Source organism: Leptonychotes weddellii, chromosome 6 (genome assembly GCF_054177405.1).
Source record: "Leptonychotes weddellii isolate Sample4059 chromosome 6, ASM5417740v2, whole genome shotgun sequence".
In the NCBI taxonomy this organism is placed as follows: domain Eukaryota; kingdom Metazoa; phylum Chordata; class Mammalia; order Carnivora; family Phocidae; genus Leptonychotes; species Leptonychotes weddellii.
Window position 1 is genome coordinate 138,094,541 of NC_138374.1, and position 22,279 is coordinate 138,116,819.

Genomic DNA, 22,279 nt, shown 5'->3' on the forward strand with positions numbered 1-22,279 from the left:
AGTGAGAGAGAGAAAGAGCACAAGACGGGGGAGCGGGAGAGGGAGAAGCAGACTCCCCGCCGAGCAGGGAGCCCGATGCGGGACTCGATCCCGGGACTCCAGGATCATGACCTGAGCTGAAGGCAGTCGCTTAACCAACTGAGCCACCCAGGCGCCCAGTTTTCTTTTTTTTTTTAAAGATTTTATTTATTTGACAGAGACAGCAAGAGAGGGAACATAAGCAGGGGGAGTGGGAGAGGGAGAAGCAGGCTTCCCGCTGAGCAGGGAGCCCAAAGTGGGGCTCGATCCCAGGATCCCGGGATCATGACCTGAGCCGAAGGCAGACGCTTAACAACTGAGCCACCCAGGCGTCCCTTTCTTAAATATTCTTAAGGAATGACAGGAAGTTTGAGTAATTCAAGGGCATGAGGTGTGTTCGAAGTTACCATCTCCTTTGATATGAAAAGAATGTTAGAGATTTTCATTAATTTATTGTCAGTGATGGTGTTCTTTTGCTTAATTCCTATTCAAGGAGTCTGTTATTTTAAAATACTTCCAAGGAGCTTGTCTTCTAAGCCTGCTAATATCAGTTCACTCTGTCTCTCCCTTTCTCTCTCTTCTTTTTTTTTTTTGGTTATTGTTTTAAAGATTTTATTTTTAAGTAATCTCTACATCCAACCTGGGGCTTGAACTTAGAACCCTGACATCAAGAGTCACAGCTCTACTAACTGAGCCAGCCAGGAGCCCCTAATATCCGTTCCCCTAAGTTTTGGATTACTAAGATATTTCCTTTTGCTGATTGATCAAAAGATTTGTACCCACTGTTGATCTGTATCTTCCTTACTGCCTAAGACTGGTTTTTGGAAATGAAGAGAAAAGAAACTGGAATCCTCAGTTGTCTTATATCATCATACTGACCTGTTTGTAGTGTAAGCCTCAGTGAAGGTAACTGTGAAGGGGGTTCTACTTTTAAAATGTTGAAAGCTTGGGGCGCCTGGGTGACTCAGTTGGTTGAGTATCTGCCTTCAGTTCAGGTCATGATCCCAGGGTCCTGGGATTGAGCCCGGTATCAGGCTGCCCGCTCAGAGAGGAGCTTGCTTCTCCCTCTTCCACTGCCTGCCACTCCCCCTGCTTGTGTTCTCTCTGTCAGTTAAATAGGTAAAATCTTAAAAAAAAAGTTGAAAGCTTAACAGTTCTGATATTTGGGGTGAGGTTTATTTCTGGAGTTTTATCTCTTTTAGCTTAACAAGAAGTGTCTTTAAACAAACCTTAAGGAAACGGAAAAAATTTCTCTTCCATTTACTTAAATTGATGGCCTTTTCCCACCCAACATTCTTCGTTTTTTTGGATAAAATTAGCTTAGGGCCACTTTTGAGACTTCACTTGGGAAAAGGAATGAAGTGAAAGTGCTAGTGTCCATCAGAGTAAACACTCTGGAGGGGAAGAATTATGCCTTATCCATGGTTGTAGCCCTTGTACCTAGAACAGTACCTGCCATATGACATGATTAATTTGTTGCATGAACAGGAAATAGAAAATTTAAATTGTGGTATACTCATAATTGACATTCTATATACTACTTAAAATGAATGAACTAGTTACATGTATCAACTTGGATAAATATCAAAGGTAATGTTAAAAAAGTGAGTTGATAATAATACCATATATATCATGTAATACCGTAAAAACTTTTAAACTTGCAAAACAATGCAATTTCTCTTTTTTTTTTTTTTTTGAAGATTTTATTTATTTATTTATTTGACAAAGACACAGCAAAAGAGGGAACACAAGCAGGGGGAGTGGGAGAGGGAAGTGAGGAAAAGAGAGAGGGAAATAGGATTGGAATAGTTACTCAGCTTCAGTTTTATTTTGAGGTTTTATTTCTTTTTTTTTCTTTTTTAGATTTTATTTATTTATTTGAGAGAGAGAGTGCAGAGGGAGAGTGAGAGAGAGAAGCAGGCTTCCCGCTGAGCAGGGAGCCCGATGCGGGGGCTCGATACCAGGACCCTGGGATCATGACCTGAGCCGAAAGCAAATGCCCAACCTGAGCCACCCAGGCGCCCCTGAGGTTTTATTTCTTAAGTTAGGTGATAAGTAAATGGGTGTTATGATATTCTATATACTTCTTGGAAATTTGAAAAGTTTGTAAAAATGAGCACATATAGATCAGGGGTCAGAAAACTAAAGGTTAATAAATTTTGTTTGTAGCACATGAGTTAAGAATTATGAATGGTTTTACAGTTTTAAATGGTTGAAAAAAGTCAAAAGAAGGATATTTCACTATATGCAGAAATGATATAAAATTTAGATTTTGGTAGCCATAAATAAAGTTTCATTGGAAATAATCACTTTTTACATATTGTGTATGGCTGCTTTCACACTGCTCCAGTGTCACAGTTAGTAGTCACAACAAAGATAATGCCCCCAAAGACTAAAATAGTTACTATCTGGCCTTTATACAGGAAAGGCCAATCCATGGTGTAGGTAAATTCCAGTCCTAGATGAATAGTGGTATAACTGGGCAAATGAGCTGCTATTTGGTAAACATTTGTAATAAGTTTAAGGTAGTTATTCCCAGATTGTGTTTTTTGAAAGGATGTTTTGTTCAGAGGAAAATCGGTCAGCCAGAAATTGACTTTCATGGACGTTTCAAAATGGCTACCCACGGGCGCCTGGGTGGCTCAGTGGGTTAAGCATCCAACTCTTGATTTTAGCTCAGGTCATGATCCCAGGGTCATGAGATCGAGTCCCACTTCAGGCTCCGTGCTGGGCGTGGAACCTGCTTAAGATTTTCTCTCTCCCTCTGCCGCCCACCCACTCTTTGCGTGCTTGTGTGTGCATACGCGCGGGCTCTCAAATAAATATCTAAAAAATAATAGTAATAAAATGGCTACCCAAGAGTAATCCCATTTTGTTAGATGAATCCAAATCTATTCCCCTTTGACTCCCTCTTTAACTTGCTTGTTATTAAAGTTCCTGATTGTAGTTTTATCTTGGATGTTTGACAGTTTTAAATACTTACCAGAGCTGCATGATTTTGGTAGCTTAATGTTTCTTCTTTACAACAACTTTTAGCAAACCAGCAGCATTTTAGAGAACTGTAATATTTAAATATGCAAACATACAAAGTCACTAAAGTAAGGGCTACTTTTTCAGCAGTCCTCTTAGTTTTAAGATGGATTAAACTCTGGCCAAGTGTTTAGCTTTGGGAACTTAACACTATATAGCAGAAGTGGTGATCTGAATCCATTACAGTATAGTTGGTATTTTTTAAAGACAATGCTGGATCTCTATAGAAGAAATACTTCTTAAGGAGACTTCCACTTCAGAACAACATGATGTAATTTTGATTATTTGTAGAAAAATACTGATTTATTCAGTATTTCCTTGAGAAGCACTAATCTTTCCCTTGTACTCCATTGGGTAGTCTGAAACAGCACCAAAAGTCAAGTTAGTCCTGTTTCAGGTGTCTTTTCATATTCTCTCCAGGCTGCATGAGATTATTCGTTTTCATCATATTAGAAGAAATGGAAAAGGCAAAATTGGATGATTTGAGTGCTCTTCATCTTTTCTTCCTTATAAAAAGTGTTTTGGTTTTGGTTTTGTTTTGTTTTTAGATTTTTTTTTTTTAAGATTTTATTTATTTATTTGACAGAGAGAGAGACAGTGAAAGAGGGAACACAAGCAGGGGGAGTGGGAGAGGGAGAAGCAGGCTTCCCGCCGAGCAGGGAGCCCGATGCGGGGCTCGATCCCAGGACCCCGGGACCATGACCTGAGCCGAAGGCAGACGCTTAATGACTGAGCTACCCAGGCGCCCCTAAAAAGTGTTTTAAGAGATACTTATTTTAGTTTTCAAAGCTATAGCCACAGTATTTTTCAATTAACTGGAATTGTTTGCTTTACCAATTCCTCTTTTTAAAAGATCCTTCCAAAAAATAAAAAAGACCCTTCCAAAAGGGATCTTAATAAAGTTGCAATATAAAAATATAAAAAGCAATGAAATATAAAATGTCTAGTCTTTTTTCTCTAGGAAGTCTGGGGATGTATATGTAGAATAAACGAAGATCTTCTAAACTCCTCTGTAATTAATATTTGAGTCAATATTAGGAATTGCTTTCTTGGTCTGAAAATTTTCCCATGTACAGAAAGGCCCACAAACCATTCTGGTTTTTTTATGGTCCCTCCTGCTTTCCTTTTTGGTTCAGATTATCCCATTATTTGTCCTAAGTGGAATAGAGAATCCAGTTCTTGTTGAGTGGTGTTTTTGCTTGGGGATAGGCAACCATCTTTTTTTTTTTTTTTTTAAGATTTTACTTATTTGTCAGGGGGTGGGGGCACAAGCAGGGGGAGTGGCAGGCAGAGGGAGGAGCAGGCTCTCCGCTGAGCAAGGAGCCCAATGGGAGACTCAATCCCAGGACCCTGGGATCATGACCTGAGCTGAAGGCAGATACTTAACCGACTGAGCCACCCAGACGCCCCTTGAAGAGCCTTAACTACCAAAGTCAAAGGTATGAAAGTCTCAGTGAATAGGATATTCACGTGACCCCTGACCTCAGATGTGATTATCAATCTTAGAAAGCTTTTTTTTTTTAAGATTTATTTATTTATTTTAGAGAGAGGGAGCTCACATGGGGGGGGCAGGGCAGAGGGAGAGAGACAAGCAGAGTCTGCACAGAGCTCGATGCAAGGCTTGATCTCATGACCCTTGAGATCATGACCTGAGCTGAAATCATGAGTCGGACACTTAACGGACTGAACCATTCAGGTGCCCCAATCTTAGAAAGCTTAGGTAAAAAGGAATGGGTAACTTTTGCTGTGTGGCTAAAGGAAGGCTAAAGGAAGGACCAAGATACTGTCAGCTATCTTGAATTTAATGTTAAATCATTGCATCATCAAGGAGCATTTAGTGACTTATCTTCCTGCCCCTCAGATGTCTTAGCTCTGTACCTCTTGCACCTGATTTCTAGCAGCACTGAGGCAAGGAAATACTACCACTCTCTTGCATGTTAGTTTTTGTTTTGTTGTGTTTTTGGTGAACTTTCCCCCCTCCCCCTAGGTGTAATATACAGAAAAAGCTTTATAAGGTGACCACCTAGATGGAGATACAGAAGATTACCTCCACCCAGAAGCCTTTTTCATGCTCCTTCCTAGCCATTATCCTTCCTTCCCCACCCCCAAAGGTGACCACTGTTCTGACTTCCTCTGCCAGCATTGTCCAGCTGTGGGGTTGAGGTAATAATAGCTACAGACCTCCTCCAGGGTGAAATCCTGTTGGTGGTGTTGAATGTAATGGTTTTCAACGGGGAGAATTTAGCTCCCCAGGGGACGTTAGGCTGTGTATGGGGGTATTTTTGGTTCTAAGAAGTGGCGGTGGTGGTGCTCCTGGCATTTAGTGTGTAGGCTGGACATACTGCCGAGAACCCTGCAATGCACAGGACAGCTTCCCCCAACAGAGAATTCTCTGGCTCAAAGTGTCCATGTTACTGAGGTTGAGAAACCCTGTTCTAATAGCGAAGACCTACTGAAGTGATTGTGGCAGTGATACATTCAGTTGTTGAAAACCTATTCTGGAGGCACCTGGGTGGCTCGGTTGTTTGAGCGCCTGACTTTTGGTTTCGGCTCGGGTAGTGATCTCAGGGTTGTGAGATCAAACCCTGAGTCGGACTCTGCCCTCAGTAGGGGGTCTGCTTGAGGATTCTCTCTACCTCTCCCTCTGTGCCACCCCCCCATGCACACTCTCTCTAAAATATAAACAAATCTTTTTTTAAAAAAGAAAACCTATTCTGCTTTTGAAACTTTTGTCATTAATCAAAAATCCTTATTTACAGGAAAAAAATCATTACAGGGAACTCTTAAGGGTAAACTTATTTTATTTTTTAAAGATTTATTTATTTATTAGAGAGAGCGAGAATGTGAGCACAGAGTGGGAAAGAGAATCTCAAGCAGACCTTGCTGAGCGCGATGCCGGGCTCAGTCTCACAACCCTGAGGTCATGACCTGAACCTAAACCAAAAATCGGAAGCTTAACTGACTGAGGCACCCAGGCACCCTGAGGGTAAACGTCTTCTTCTTTTTTTTTTTTTTTTTTAAGATTTTATTTATTTATTTGTCAGAAAGAGCGTGCGAGCGCAGAAAGGGGCAGAGGGAGAAGCAGGCTCTGCACTGAGCAAAGAGCCTGATGTGGGACTCAGTCCCAGGACCCTGGGATCATGACCCGAGCCGAAACTGAGCCACCCATGCGTTCCAAGGGTGAACTTCTTAAGGTGAATATTTATTGCCTGATAAAATGATAAACCTCTTTCTTGATCACTTAAGATACCAGATCTTTGTCCCTGTACTGAAGAAAAGTGACACCTTTTGTCCTATAGGCTACCTGTGCCTGTTAATGCTGATAGGCAAATCTTAGCTAATAGACTGTCAGAAGCTCCCCCTAGGTGAGATCCAGACCAGGCAAGTGTTCCCCTTTGGACTGTGTTTAGGTATAATTTCATAGTACTTAATCCACTCCTGCATGAATATGTTCTTCCCTCATTTCAGTAAAGAAGATTCTTTGCAAGTATGCTAGATGAAGTATACATCTAATCCTGAGCCCATTTTAATGTCCAGATTCTTACTATGTTTTACATATTGCTGTGTACAGGAGTGATGAATGGTCAAAATGTCCATTGGAATATTTCATCTATCAATTTTGATTTTAAACTTCTTGACCATTTATGATTGCCTGAGCAGATATGTATTAGTGTAACCCTGTGTAGTACTACAATTCTGGCTGAGTAATGCTTCTTTGACCCTAAAAGACCCTTTTAACTTGGTCAGCTAGATTATTTTTTCTAGATCTCTGTTCTTCGCCATTAGGGTGTCTTTGCTAGTGTTCTGTGTACTATGATAGTCTTGTTACCCATCTTCCTATGGAGTTTTACTAGTGGCTTATGCCCCTTCTGGCTGGGCCCGGGAGCTTTGTCCCTTCCTTTCATTGTGCATATACGTCTTTTAGAAATTATGTTAAGTTCAACTGACATGTTAATTTTTAAAGCTTATTTAATTTTTGGATAGGTAGTATATGCACATGATGTAGTATTCACAATTGGAAAAAGAATTGCAGTAAAAAAAAGTACATCTTTTCTCTGGAGGTTGAACTTATCTGTTTCTTGGTAGACATTATAAACTTAAGACTTTTCTCTCTTTTTGTTAACCTTTTTATTCTGAAGAATTTAAAATACACACCCAAATAGAGTATAGAGTAGTTAATTTCAGTGTACCTACTACTCACCTGCAAAAATAGCAACATTTTGCCATTCTTTACAGTTAATTTCAATGTTGAACATACAGAGAAAATATTTTGAAGATATATAAAATTTAATAACATGAAAGTTTATTTTTATTTATTTTTTTAATTTTTTTAAAGATTCTATTTATTTGACAGAGAGAGACAGTGAGAGAGGGAACACAAGCAGGGGGAACGAGAGAGGGAGAAGCAGGCTCCCAGCCGAGCAGGGAGCCCGATGTGGGACTCGATCCCAGGACCCTGGGACCATGACCTGAGCTGAAGGCAGACGCGTAACGACTGAGCCACCCAGGCGCCCCTTTGAAAGTTTATTTTAAATTTGACAGTCACGGGGCGCCTGGGTGGCTCAGTTGTTAAGCGTCTGCCTTCAGCTCAGGTCATGGCCCCAGGGTCCTGGGATCGAACCCCGCATCGGGCTCCCTGCTCCGCGGGAAGCCTGCTTCTCCCTCTCCCACTCCCCCTGCTTGTGTTCCCTCTCTCACTGTGTCTCTCTGTCAAATAAATAAAATCTTTAAAAAAAAAAAAATGACAGTCATACATGTCCATTTTCTCTTTCCTGATCTTTCCTTTTATATTGGCCTCCATTTTTCTCATGTGTAATCTGAGGAGATAATTGTGTGGTTGTCCTGAAATTCTGGTAACTGATGTCTCATGAGTCTACCAAGATTATCAGAGAAATCTGAGTGAAGTGCATTCTGAGCTTGCCCAGTCTGGGCAGTAGGATGGACAGGATCTTCATCTCTGATCATCAGTAAATAGTTAGATCTCATTCTAGCATAGCCTGTTGATCATGGGACTCCATTGTGGTAATTATTGAAAAATGGAAGATAGGTTAAGAAGTTTATGGAAGTTGTTGACTGTGTAGCTGTAATCTTTTTTTTTTTTTTTTAAGATTTTATTTATTTGAGAGCGAGAGAGCAGGAGCACAAGCAGGGGGAGCTGCAGAGGGAGATGGAGAAGCAGGCTCCCCACAGAGCAGGGAGCCCAGTGCAGGGCTTGATCCCAGGACCCCGGAATCATGACCCGAGCCAAAGGCAGATGCTTAACCAACTGAGCCGCCCAGGCGCCCCATCATTTATTTATTTTTTTAAAAAAAATTTTTTTAAAAGATTTTATTTATTTATTTATTTGAGAGAGAGAGAAACAGCATGAGAGGGGATAGGGTCAGAGGGAGAAACAGGCTCCCCGCTGAACCGGGAGCCCGATGCGGGACTCGATCCCAGGACTCCGGGATCTTGACCTGAGCCGAAGGCAGTCGCTTAACCAACTGAGCCGCCCAGGCGCCCCATCATTTATTTTCTTTTCTTAGTTTCTCTTTTTTTCCTCCCTGTTTGGAGACTCTTTTAAAGTCAGAGATTGAGGGGCGCCTGGGTGGCTCAGTCGTTAAAGCGTCTGCCTTTAGCTCAGGTCATGATCCCAGGGTCCTGGGACCGAGCCCCGCATCGGGCTCCCTGCTTGGCGGGAAGCCTGCTTCTCCCTCTCCCACTCTGGATGCTTGTGTTCTCTTTCTTGCTGTGTCTCTCTTCTGTCAAATAAATAAAATCTTTAAAAAATAAATAAATAAAAAAGTCAGAGATCGAGTGGAACATCAGCTTATGGAGAATGGTGGGTTTTGGTTTTGTTTTTGTTTTTTTTAAAGATTTTATTTATTTATTTGACAGAGAGATAGAGAGCACAAGTAGGCAGAGTGGCAGGCAGGCGGAGAGGGAGAAGCAGGCTCCCCACTGAGTAGGGAGCCGGACGTGGGGCTCGATCCCAGGACCCCAGGATCATGACCTGAGCCGAAGGCAGCCGCTTAACCGACTGAGCCACCCAGGCGCCCCGGTTTTGGTTTTTTTGAGCATTATTTGTGACTTCAGAGAATGATAAAGATAAGAGCAGTGTTCACAACAAAAGTGAAAGATGAGAAGCTTAATGGAGAGTAATATATTTGAAGCTTTAAGTGAAGCTGTTTCTAGTCTGGGAGCCTCTACCCTTGGAAAGGTAGAGAGGGGGAGACACTGGTGGATATTTAGTAAGAGAAAAAAGCCAGGTCAAAAGTAGAATCTAAGTGCTTAGAAAAGCTGTGGCAAAACGTCATTAATTAGATTATTAAATCGCGACTTTACTCAGTTTTCTTGGTGGCACTTAGTTGATGACAGGTGTTAGCACATTGAGGTGTTTGGGTTGAGTTTTTCATTGTCAGATAAATTCATTCTAATAGTTTTTTGGTGGAGTCATTAGGGTGTTCTCTATATACCATCATATCATCTTCAAATAGTGAAAGTTTTACTTCTTCCTTTCTAATTTGGATGTCTTTTATTTGTTTTTCTTGCCTGATTGCCGTCGCTAGGACTTCCAACAGTATGTTGAATAAAAGTGGTAAGAGTGGACATCCTTGTCTTGTTCCTCATCTTTGAGGAAAAGCCTTTAGCTTTTCACCAGTGAACATGATATAAGCTGTGGGTTTGTCGTATATGGCCCTTACTATGTTGAAGTGTGTCCCTTCTAAACCTACTTTTTGAGATTTTTTTTTAAGATTTTATTTATTTATTCGAGAGAGAGTGAAAGAGCACAAGCAGGGGGAGCAGCAGAGGGAGAGGGAGAAGCAGGCTCCCCACTGAGCAGGAAGCCTGATGTGTGGGGCTCGATCTCAGGACCCTGAGATCATGACCCAAGCTGAAGGCAGACGTTTAACCAACTGAGCCACCCAGGTGCCCTGAGGTTTATTTTTTTAAGATTTTAAGTAGTCTCTACGCCCAATGTGGGGCTCAAACTCACAACCCCAAGATCAAGAGGCACATACTATACCAACTGAACCAGCCAGGTGTCCCTGAGATTTTTTTAAATCATAAATCGATGTTGCATTTTGTCAAATGTTTTTTCTTCATCTATTGAGACAATCATGTGATTTTAATCATTCACTTTGTTAATGTGGTGTGTCATGTTGATTGATTTACAGAAGTTGAACCATCCCTGCATCTCTGGAATAAATCCCACTTGATCATGTATGAATCTTTTTAATGTATTGTTGAATTTGATTTGCTAATATTTTGTTGAGAATTTTTGCATCTATGTTCATCAGGGATATTGGCCTATAAATTTTGTGTATGTGTATCTTTGTCTGGTTTTTGTATCAGGGTAATGCGGACTTCATAAAATGAGTTTGAAAGTGCTCATTCCTCTTCAGTTTTTTGGAGTAATTTGAAAAAGATAGATACTAACTCTTCTTTAAATGTTCGGTAGACTTCACCTATTAAGTCATTGTGTCCTGGACTTTTATTTTTGGGGAGTTTTAAAATTACTGATTTAGTTTCATTACTTGTAATCATTCTCAGATTTTCTATTTTTTTGTGGTTCAGTCTTGGAAGGTTGTGTATTTCTAGGAATTTATCCATTTCTTCTAGGTTTTCCAGTTTGTTGGCATATAGTTGTTCCTACTAGTCGTTTATGATCTTTTTTATTTCTGTGGTGTCACTTGTAACTTCTCCTTTATTTCTGATTTTATTTCAGCCCACTCTTTTTCTTAATGATTCTGGCTGGAGGTTTATCAATTTCATTTATCTTTACAAAGAACCAGAATTTGGGGCACCTGGGTGGCTCAGTTGTTATGCGTCTGCCTTTGGCTCGGGTCATGATCCCAGGGTCCTGGGATCGAGCCCCACATCGGGCTCCCTGCTCCGCGGGAAGCCTGCTTCTCCTTCTCCCACTCCCCCTGCTTATGGTCCCTCTCTCACTGTTTCTCTCTTTCAAATAAATAATAAAATCTTTTTTTTTATAAAGATTTTATTTATTTGAGAGAGAGAATGAGACAGAGAGAGAGAGCATGAGAGGGGGGAGGATCAGAGGGAGAAGCAGACTCCCTGCTGAGCAGGGAGCCCGATGCGGGACTCGATCCTGGGACTCCAGGATCATGACCTGAGCCGAAGGCAGTCGCTTAACCAACTGAGCCACCCAGGTGCCCCAATAATAAAATCTTAAAAAAAAAAAAAGAACCAGAATTTTATTGTGAAGTACGAACATTTGTGGCTTGCCTGAAAGGAACTTACCCCTGCAAAGATACAGGGAAGGTACAGATAGGAGGGAATGAAAATAATTAGTCAGCAATCAGGTATTAAGAAATGAGATGTTGGGGCACCTGGGTGGCTCAGTTGGTTAAGTGTCTGACTCTTGGACTCAGCTCAGGTCTTGATCTCAGGGTCAAGCCCCGCATTGGGCTCCATACTGGACATTAAGCCTACTTTTTAAAAAATAAGAAATGAGGGGCACCTGGGTGGCTCAGTTAGTTAAGCATCCAACCTTGATTTCGACTCAGGTCATGATCTTGGCGTTGTGAGATCTGAGATCAAGCCCTGCGTCAGGCTCCACGCTCAGCAGGGAGTCTACTTCTCTCTCTCTCTCCTTCTCCCTCTGCCCTCTCCCCACTTGCACATGTGTGTGTGCACTCTCTCAAATAAATAATCTTAAAAAAAATAAATGAGATGTTCTCAGGCCTGGTCACTGAGAATCAATAGTGTGCTACTAATACAAGGATGAGAGTAGTAAGTTAGGGATTCAAGACTATCCTAGTTAGGTACCTTGTGGGGCCCCTCTTACAGTTGCTTTGTTTTTTTGGAAGAAGAGAGTTATAATTTTGTAGGTGTTAAATACTAATGTAATGGTCTAGATGATTTTCATGTTTCTGTTTCCTGGGGGTAGGCAGAGGAATTCCCTAATGCTGTTGGAAAATTAAACCAGCCTCATAGAAAAGACTGGTCTAGAAACATCTCATGCTACATAAGCGATGAAATATTTGATGTAATTTACTTCCTGTATTTCTGTATGGTGATTAAGTCATTGATAGTAGGGTTTGACAGTAGCTTTTTATGCTTATTTGCAATATGTGAGTCAGTAGAGGTTTTTATGACCGCTGTAGCAATCTGACTTCCTGTAAACCCAGAAGGAGTGAACACGTTAAGGAATCCTGCTTTGAGAAGAACAGTACTTCCTAACTCAAATGCTATGTCAGGACAGGGATTGTTCTCCTTTCCTCTTCTACCTGTGTAAGACTCTGTCTGTATTCTGCTTTATAAGCTACTATCCTTAGTCTTTACTTGGTTTTAACCAAAATATTATTAATAAGTACATTCTCCCAATTAGTGATGGACACTTTAACAGTCGATCAATCACTAATTTATAACTCCCACATAATTGAGGACTGACTTTTTCCCCCTTTAAATAGAAATTATTCTGGTTTTTGGTTTTTTTGGGTTTTTTTTAAGATTTTATTTATTTATTTGACAGAGAGAGAGACCGTGAGAGAGGGAACACAAGCAGGGGGAGTGGGAGAGGGAGAAGCAGGCTTCCCACTGAGCAGGGAGCCCGATGCGGGGCTTGATCCCAGGACCCTGGGATCACGACCTGAGCCAAAGGCAGACGCTTAACGACTGAGCCACCCAGGCGTTCCGAAATTATTCTGGTTTTTAAAATTTTTTAAAAAGATTTTATCTATTTATTTGAGAGAGTGTGTGTGTGTGTGCATGCACGCACAAGTGTGGGAGGGGCAGAGGGAGAGGGAGAAGCAGACTCCCTGCTGAGCAGGGAGCCCCCATGCGAGGCTCAATCCCAGGACCCAGAGATCACGACCTGAGCCGAAGGCAGACGCTTAACTGACTGAGCCACCCAGGCGCCCTGAAATTATTTTATTTTAGCTAATGAATACAAATCACCTATTTCTAGAGACTAAAATCAATACATTATTTTGGAAGTAATTCCCAATTTGTGTATTAAGCTTTGTGAAAGCAAAATGGTTTTTGTGGTGGTGGTGGGTGTTTGTTTGTTTTGTGGTTTTTTTGTAGTATTGCTTGATTGTTTGTGTACCATCTCTAAATAATGTGGAGAGGAACTCCTGTCTCCTAAGCATTAACTTCTCTGTTTGACTAATTGAGGTTTTCTGCATTTAATGAAAAAAAGTGAATCTTATTGATCGTATGAATGGGGTTCTGCTGTTCTGTGATCTGATTTGTTGTTGTTGTTATTTTGAAACATTTTGAGGTGATTTATCCAAATAGACTATACACACTGAAAACAGAACTAAAGGGAATTTGCAGGAGAGGACTAACAGCTGGATAAACTTCAGCTTGTTTTTCTTGGACACCAATAAATAGTTTGTGGATTTTATACAAAATCTTAAAGTTGGCTTTTAAAAGAATAAATTTTATTTTTCAACCTTAACAGTAGTTCTGATTTTGATTCTCTTGTTCTCTGAGCCCGGGGATTTATGTTAAAATTGGCAAAAAAAAATTGGCAGGTTATTCTAAAATTTGTGAAGAACAAAAATGGGGACTATATAATTTTTGCAAATTTGTTCCTGTTATTGGTGAGGGTTTTAAGTGTTTAATTGTACGAAGTTAATACCTTTTTTATAGGAGTACCTTCAAGCTTTTAGTTGTATTTAATTTGAAGTCTTGTTTCCTGAGTCTGGTTGGATAATCGCTTCTTTCCTCATAATGGAATTTTATGAATTGACCTTCCTGGTCATTTATCTATCAGATCTCCTTTGTCCATATCTAGATCGTGTGTCCTTATTAGTGTTTCTAGAGAAGTCCTGGATCAAATCTTCTGTGTGTGGAAATCATACATGCCTGCCAAAGAGTTTGTATTTTTTACCTCAGTTGTACTTGGCTAACATTTTCTTTAATCCAGTGGCTTAGAGTAGAGATCGGCGAGGCACGCATAGTGAACTGGGCTCTTGAGTTTTGGCCAAGAGATGCTCAAGTCATTATGGTGTAATGGAATGAGTATGGGCTTTGGAGCCAGCATCTGCTGTTGTTAGCTGAATGAATGACTTCATTCAAATTTCTTAATTTCACCAAATTAATTTCCATATCTATAAAATAGGAAAAGGACCCTATCTTCTTGGTTTGTTGAGTGGATGAAATAAATATTTAGTGCATTAAAATGCTCAGTGAATGTTAGATCTTTTCCTTTTCTGAAAGAATTTGATGTTCTTCAGAGCATCACAATTTGGATAATAGTTACCAAGAAGTATTTTAAAATTTACAGTTTTCAGCTTACACAATAAGGACCTCTGGTTTTGGATGATTATGATTCAGCTGAAAAGATGCGGGTTGTTGGCTGCCACATTGTTGGTAATTTTTCAGGACCCTGAAGAAAAATACCTGTTGGTTTGAGAACGTCTGTGGTACCTCTGGACTCCTAAGCTGTGTAGTATACAGAGGAGGTACTGTAATAAATGGAGTATACTGCCTTATCCTGTGTAATGTTGGAGAATTAAACTCATAGCTAATGGTAATCAGTATTAACTGCTTGGTTGTATCTAAGCCTTTTATACGATCTCAAAGACTGGTAGAAAGTGATCAGTGTATAAATGCAGTAAAATGTATTCAGTGGACTTAAATGAGCATAAACTCTGAGTGATGGTTGAAAAATACACAGTCCTCCCTGCCCTGATTAAACATGGAAGCTAGTGAGCTTCAGTTTGAAATTAATAGTTGGTCTCTTGTGGAAATGTATTGAATAAGAGGAAAATGAATTATTTTCTTGGCCCCATTTTTCACAGACATATGATTTCCTTTACCTCCTAAAGTAACAGCAGTACCTACCTGGATCTGGGGACCTCTGATGGACTTCGATTAAGTACATCTTATTGTGACTGAGAAGTCACAACATCATCCACTTGAAGCTTATGTCGGAGAAGATGTAGGGTTTTCCTTTGTAGTTTGTAAATTATTGAATGCCTTTTGCCAGTGTCCAGTACTGCCTGTTTTAGATTTAGCTCAGTATTTGTTTTCTGAAAATTGAGGTTAATATTAGATTGCTCAGGAAAACTTTTATTTACAAACTAAAATCTTTGGGTAGGGTATAGATTACTTTTCTCTGTATTCTCTAGAGTCTAGAAGCTTTAATGTTTGGAAAATAAGGGTTTTGTGAGAGATTCTGATGGAGCTAGTACAATTATGATTTGAGTTTCAGAGGCCCAAATGAGACGGGTGTTTGGGGTGGTATATTGATAGGAGAGATCAGCTGAAAAATAAGGACCCTTCTCCCCCATTATTCCTTGTTACTGTTTATAAAGAACTGATTTCCTTAAACAGAGATCCTAGAGTAAGGGTCTCCCAGCCAGTAGATCTCAAAAACAGTCACTACTGCTTTACCTCCTTTTTGGTTTTCTTCCCCACCACTTCCTGACCCCTTAGGAGTACTTTTGAGAAATGAAAACTCCCTATAAAGTAACTGGAGACAGTCACTCTAAAACCGAAAAAAGAAAATCAGGAGAAGGTTTCAGACATGTCTGGAGTCTTGATCAGTCTATAGAATGACATAGGATGATGTGGTAAATGGTACGTGGTGGGTGAGAAGTTTGCTGAAATGTGAAGAGGAAAGAGTGTTCTAGCTGGGACACAGGAGAGTAGAATGATAGTGCAACCATACTGTGGCTAGGCCTAAACCATTAAAAATTTGTTTTAATTGTGGTAAAATATGTGTAACAAGGGCCTAACCCATTTTTATGGAATATACATACACTATCATGACTACTCTGCTCTGAAACCTTGCTGTAATTTGTGTTGGATGTGGCTTCAACTGCCTTGAATGATGTGAATTGATCAACTAAATCAGTATCTACCTGTGGGACAGCTCCAGGAGCAAATCTTTAATGAACACATCTACTGTCTTATCGATGTCTGTTCCGCTGGCACTAGCAATAAGGGGTAAAGACAAGGAGCTTGGTTGGCGGTGTCTTCATTTTATTATTTTTTTTAATTTGGGGCATGTTTTGTTATTGATGCTGTGATTTCCTGTCCTAGACGTTGGCTTTGGAAACTAAACAGTTAAAGCATCATGATTTGAGAGGAAACTAGCTCTCATGAATGAGGGCAAAGTTTGGCACTAGGCCAGAATAATGGGGGGGGATAGTTAGGGTGGGGAGACTAACTGACTTTTGTACCACAAATGACATTTTAAAAAATTAAGAGATAATTCCATGTCCTGAGGTTATAAACCGGCTACAACTGGTTTTTCTCCCCCCCTCTCCTGCCCCCGCTAGGCATCATGGGTAAAAGTAAGCATCCCCCTGTTTCTTTTGTTTAATGTAACAGTACGCCATGTGATTGGCAGGGCAGTGCCCGCTTGGAGACCGGGTTTCTGCAGGTCTCTCAAGGGGGCTGGCACGTATGGGGTCGTCCCTGTGCTATAGAAAAAGCCTCTCTTACGATAGAAAAGAGAAAGGGAACCTTTCCCCACCTCCTCCCCCCCAAAAAACCCCCACAAAAACAAAAACCTAAACCCATCTTTTATTCCTTCTTTTCCTCCTTTTTCTGCCCTCCCTCCCCCCCACCCCCTTCTTGTCTCCAGCTTTCCTGGCAGCTAGAGGAGGGAGCAGAAAAATGTATACCTGTAAGTACTTTTAACTGTCTTGCTCCCCCCCCTTTTTTTATTTTTCTAAAAGCAGAAAGTCAGGATTGCTTTTAGTTCTTCACAGCCTTTTCCTGTCTATGTGTAGAAGGTAATATGCTGAGGTTTCTAATGGGATTGAAGTAATAAATACTGTTGCTTTTTAAAATTTGTTGTGGAGTAATCGTTTCTCATACAAAGCTCCTTTCGGTTTGGATCCTCAGTCCTTCTGCTTCATCTTTTTACTGTAATGGTCTCTGGCTTCTAGTTTTCTTTGAGCTGAAGCTATAAGAAGAATGTTATACCAAGGTTTTCTTTTTCTTTCTTTTTTAAAAAATTTCTTTTGTCTGTAGCAATGATGGTTCTAGCTCCCCCTTACCCTCACTTACCCCCCCCTTTTTTCCATGTCAGCTCCAACCCTGCTCTGTGAATGGAGTCAACCAGCTGACTGAGTGCTGGCATCACGCCAGGGGCTGCAAAGCAGTGAGAATATGCGCGCGCTCGCCGTGTGTAAGTGTATACAGAACACAAAGGGAAAGGCCTGCAGTCTAGGAAATCACAGGCTATTATATAAGGAAGTCTGCGTCATCTCTGCTTACTTGGGCTGATGGACAAGGAAAAGGGGAAGGTTTAGAACAAGAAAAGTACCCATTTGATACACACACACACACTCTCTCTCTCTCTTCCCTTGCTGTCTTAAAAAAAAGAAAAGAAAAAAGATATTTTTGTTGTGGCAAAATGAGAGGGAGCTTCTCTGTCCAAATGATAGTGACTGTGTTCCTAGTGGATTAGTAACTCTTTTGGGAGGTGAGGCCATTTGTTCTGCATCTTTTCTTCCTGCCCCCATTGAGAGGTGTGCCGCTTGAGGAAGAAGAGTCCCTACAGAGAATTGCTGCCTGGATTTAACAGCTGTAATTTGTTAAGACCCCACCCCACCCCACCCCACCCCACCCCCGCCCCATACTGTTTCTAATCATTCAAGATTGCCAAGGGTACAGGAGTTGATGGCCAAGGTGGTGCTTTTAAGGAGAAGCAAAAAGCCAGATAATAGATATCAAATAATACCTGTTAACCACTCCTTTGAGTCTCCCCTTTTCCGTTTCTTTATTTCTTGTTGTTCTATTTAGTGTATTATAAAAATGCATTGTTCTCCCCTGCCATCTGCTACGGAGTTAGAGTTGTACAAAAGGAAAGTCAGATAGCACATGGAAAGAAGGAAAAATTAGAGAGCTAAGCTTCCAGACATTGCAGGTGTTGCCATTTGGAGATTCATTTGGAATGATTGTATCTTTCATTGGTTACTAGGAGCTCAACATTCATTTAGAAATTGTATTTCAACTTACCACCAATTTACCATGGTGTCTTTTTTAATTTAATTTCTCTTTATGTGTTTCCTAGGTGTGATACATATATGAAGTGGCTCTTGTATTAGGTGGAAATATGAAATAAAGTGTGTTAATGAATAGAAGGGGGACATACTATTACAGTTGTTTTATGTGAATTTTTTTCTGCTTGTTGTCTGACCATTCAGAATAATGGAGCCTGATATGCAGTAGTCGAATAGGAGGGATATGCAGTAGCTGGAGTGGGAGGGAACTTTCAAGCTACTTTATCCTCTAATAAGTTTTGTCAGGTTGCAATCTAAAGGAAGCTCCTTAATTCAGTCTTTTGTTATAGCCTATGAATTTGTACTCTTGCCACATTTTTACAACCAACAATCTTTGAATATGTATATTTTTCCCTTTGGTATGTGAATTTTGGTGCAAGTGTTAGGAGGTACATATGAGGTTATACTTTCTTTAAGGGTTGCTGAATGGGATTTACCAGAGTGGCTGGCCCATGCTTATTCCCTAGGCTATCCCTAGTTATTTCCCTACCCCAAGTAGCTGGAGCCACTATTCTTCATTTTCTTTATAAATGAATTAAGGGAGATTGTATACCAGTCAGTTGAATACTGGAAGATAAAACAGCATTAGACCAACTTAGCTCAGACCTAGAGACAAAAGATTCAGTCAGAGTTGTGAGATTCCCTAGTTCGTGGAAGTAATAATTAACTTTTTTAGTTGATGCCATTTTTATACGATTACTTGATAATGTTCTCCATGGGAAGTGGCCATTTTACATGTGTGTATGTGCGGTAGTAGGTTTCCCTCTTACATTGGTTTATATTAAATATAAAGAAGTGAGGATGTAAGGTTTATTTCTCCCCTTACCACCCTCTCTAATTTAAGATTCTGTCTGTATCCTGATGCTTGCTTTTTGGACCAGTAGGTTTCAAAAAAGATCTTTTGCAACCTTTTCTTTCTAACTTTTCTCTTGGTGCTTGGAAGCAGATTAGTAGGGATAATCTTACGATTAGATAGTTATAACCAGTGAGGCATAAGTTAAGACATTTTATTAATGGACAGGCTTTTTATTACTTCTCATTAGGCCCTAGTTGTTGTTTTAGGAGTGGCTGAAGAGCCATTTTGAAGGATGTGTGAAATCTGTCCTTTGACCACCTTTGTCTCCTTCATTCTACTATCCCTTGTTTTATTTTATTATTTTTTTTTTTAAAGATTTTATTTATTTACTTGACAGAGAGAGATGCAGAGGGAGAGGGAGCGGAAGACTCCCTGCCAAGCAGGGAGCCCGATGCAGGGCTCGATCCCAGGACCCCGGGATCATGACCTGAGCCGAAGGCAGACGCCTAACCGACTGAGCCACCCAGGCACCCCTACTATCCCTTGTTTTAAATGACGTCTGGCAGGATTTTCTTTATGTGTCAGAACGTTTGTGCTGATTTATTATATGTATTAGCATAATAATATATTATTTTTGTGCTGATTTATTATAAGGACTTATTATAAGATGACAGTGGGGGAGGATTGCTTACCTCCTATTCATTAAGTTTTTAGGCAGCATACCCTAAGTTGTCAAGAGTTAAGCATAGAGGCCTTTATGGTCTCTGGTGTACATTACTAAACACTATGTTACCTAAAACCTAGGTTCTTCCATTCGATGATTGAGCTACGTTTGTGTGGGAAACTCCGTGAAACAGAAGAGACACAGTAAGAGCAAGTGAACAACAATAGCCTGTCCATTCTTACTAGGAATAACTGTCTTACTAGTTTGGATCAAAAAACCAAGAATTGCAATAAAGATGGATACCACATGGACCTAGAAGTAAGAAGGAGACCTCTGTGTTTGAATTAGGCTTAGTCATTTAAGTCTCATTTAGACTGTTGAGACCTTGGAATGTTATGTAGTTTATCTGTTTTCTCTTCTGTAAAAGGAGAATTATTTAAATTATTAAAACCCTCCTATAAAGGACTTAAATGAGATAATGTAAAACACTTTGGTTCTAGGCACTTTAGTACTTAGCAATAATAAGAACTCGGTGCGTTTTAGCAGCTGTTACTAATGTTCTGTCTAGTGGGTTTGTTTACTGCTCTTCTCAGTGCTCTTACTAGTTCCTTTTGGCATATCTTTCCGCTAAGACGGGATTTATCGACCTGGGTTGGAAGAGTTTAGATGCGAAGTCGGCAAAGTACAGCCAGTGCCTGTTTTGTAAATAAAGTTTTATTGGAACACAGCCACACCCACTCCTTACAACAACAGAATTGAGGAGATGGCTCACAAAGCCTAAAATGTTTATTGTCTGGCCCTTGACAGAAGAAGCTTGCAGACCCCTGGCCTAGATCAAGAGTCTTTTTTTCAGTGGGAAAGTGAGCCAGTAAGAAAGTTCTAGAAATCAAAAGAGAGGTAACTAAAATAGACTAAATTTAAATGGACCAGAAGGAGAAGGTTTTAGGTATGGGATTTTGTAGCCTGGGGAGTAGTAGAAAGAAGGTCTGTTGACATAACTGATACGAGTTAAGGTGAACCAACCTAGAACCAACCTAAACCAACCATTTAGAGTTGGTTAGGCAATAATAGTACTTATGTAGTCTATTGGGGCATTTCATATGGTGGGTATTAAAGAGAAGTACAAAGAAGAAAGGTTTACTACAAGTAGTTTGCATTTAACCTGGAAAACAGTCGCCTGGCTGACTTAGTTGGTGGAGCATGCAACTCTTGATCTTAGGGTTGTGAGTTTGAATCCCGCGTTGGGGGTAGAGATTACGTTAAAAAATGTGGAAAATAATATGAATTGGTAGGTTACTTTATTAAACAAGTGTATTAGTTGGAGTAGGCTAGCAGTTTTCAAAGTGTGGTCTGTGGACTCCTGGGGATTCCTGAGAGTGTTTCAGGGAGTCTTGAGATCAAAACTACTTTATAATAGAAAGGCATTTTTTTTTCTTTTTCACTGTGTTGACATTTGCACTGATGATCCCGAAGCAATGGTGAGTAAAGCTGCTGGTGCCTTAGCATGAATCAGAGCAGTGGCACCAGACTATACCAGTAGTCATTGTATTCTTCACCGTTGCACAGTTTAAACTTGGAGTTAAAAAAAAAAAAAAAAGATCAGGACACCTGGGTGGCTCAGTAAGTTAAGCATCTGCCTTTGGCTCAGGTCATGATCCCAGGGTTCTGGGATCGAGTCCCGCATCAGGCTCCTTTCTCGGCGGCAGCCTGCTTATCCCTCTGCCTCTGCCGCTCCCCCTGTTGTGCTCTCTCGCTCACGCTCTCTCTCCTTCTGACAAATAAATAAGTAAATCTTTTTAAAAAATTAAAGTAAAATTTTGAAAAAAAATCCAATTTCACTTAAGAATGTTCTGATGAAGGAGTGAAAATGAGTTTTATTTTATCTTGACCTTTCAGATCATGGCTTTTGAATATTTTGTGTGATAAAGTGGGAAGTACTCATAAAGCACTTCTGCTACATTGGAGTACAGTGGTACAGTGGTTGTCTCAAGGAAAAGTATGATTGAGTTGCAAGCTGACTAGCTGCTTTCTCCATAGAACACTGTTTCTGCTTGATGAAAGAATAATCAACAAACCATGGTCTTTAGATTTGGGAAAACAACTGATTGTGCCCAGTGATAATATTAAAATAAAATGAATAAAAATTAAACCATGAGTTTGACAGCTTCCCAGAACTTACTTTTCTGATGTGATTAGTGGTGACATTAACCAATGTGATTATTTTATTTATTGTATAATGAAATGTGTCGACACTTGAAATCTACATGATTTAGTGGACCAGAATTTTCCTAATGACCAGTGCATGATGTAACAAAATCACGTTTGGGTGAAAGATCCATTCCAAGTGTAAGATAAGATAGACCAATGGATTTTTTTTTTTTAAAGATTTTATTTATTTATTTGAGAGAGAGAGTGAGCATGAGAGAGGGGAGCGGGAGAGGGAGAAGCACACTCCCCGCCGAGCAGGGAGCCCGATGCGGGACTCGATCCCGGGACTCCTGGATCATGACCTGAGCTGAAGGCAGTCGCCCAACCAACTGAGCCACCCAGGCGCCCGATAGACCAATGGATTTTAATGTAACAGTGTAAAGAGTTCCATTGATAAGGTTTCAGATTCCACGTTGCAAGTAACCCTTAGAAATTACTGTGCTTTTTTTTTAAATTGAGGTGAAAGTCACATAACATAGAATTAACCATTTTAATTTGTACGATTCAGTAGCATTTAGTACATTTGCAGTGTTGTGCAACTACCATCTAAATCAAATCCCAAAACAATTCCATCACCCGAAAAGGAAA

At 40.3% G+C, this 22,279-nt stretch overlaps 1 protein-coding gene and 1 long non-coding RNA gene across 5 annotated transcripts in view; both read left to right on the plus strand.

Moving 5' to 3' along the window:
• The window catches only part of GATAD2B (GATA zinc finger domain containing 2B), a 76,271-nt gene that overhangs the window by 8,894 nt on the left and 45,098 nt on the right, over window positions 1-22,279 (plus strand). The window contains exon 1 of one of the 4 annotated variants that reach the window (XM_031039340.2): window positions 16,621-16,639. The exons of the other annotated variants lie outside the window; for them this stretch is intronic. The gene's annotated coding sequence lies outside the window, so the exon portion shown is untranslated. Of the gene's footprint in view, window positions 1-16,620; window positions 16,640-22,279 lie in introns of those variants that run through there. 4 annotated transcript variants of the gene reach the window in all.
• Window positions 8,604-22,279, plus strand: part of LOC145722416 (uncharacterized) — a 130,724-nt gene continuing 117,048 nt past the window's right edge. The window contains exon 1 of the long non-coding RNA XR_014146717.1: window positions 8,604-10,150. This is a non-coding gene — a long non-coding RNA (uncharacterized LOC145722416). The remainder of the gene's footprint in view (window positions 10,151-22,279) is intronic.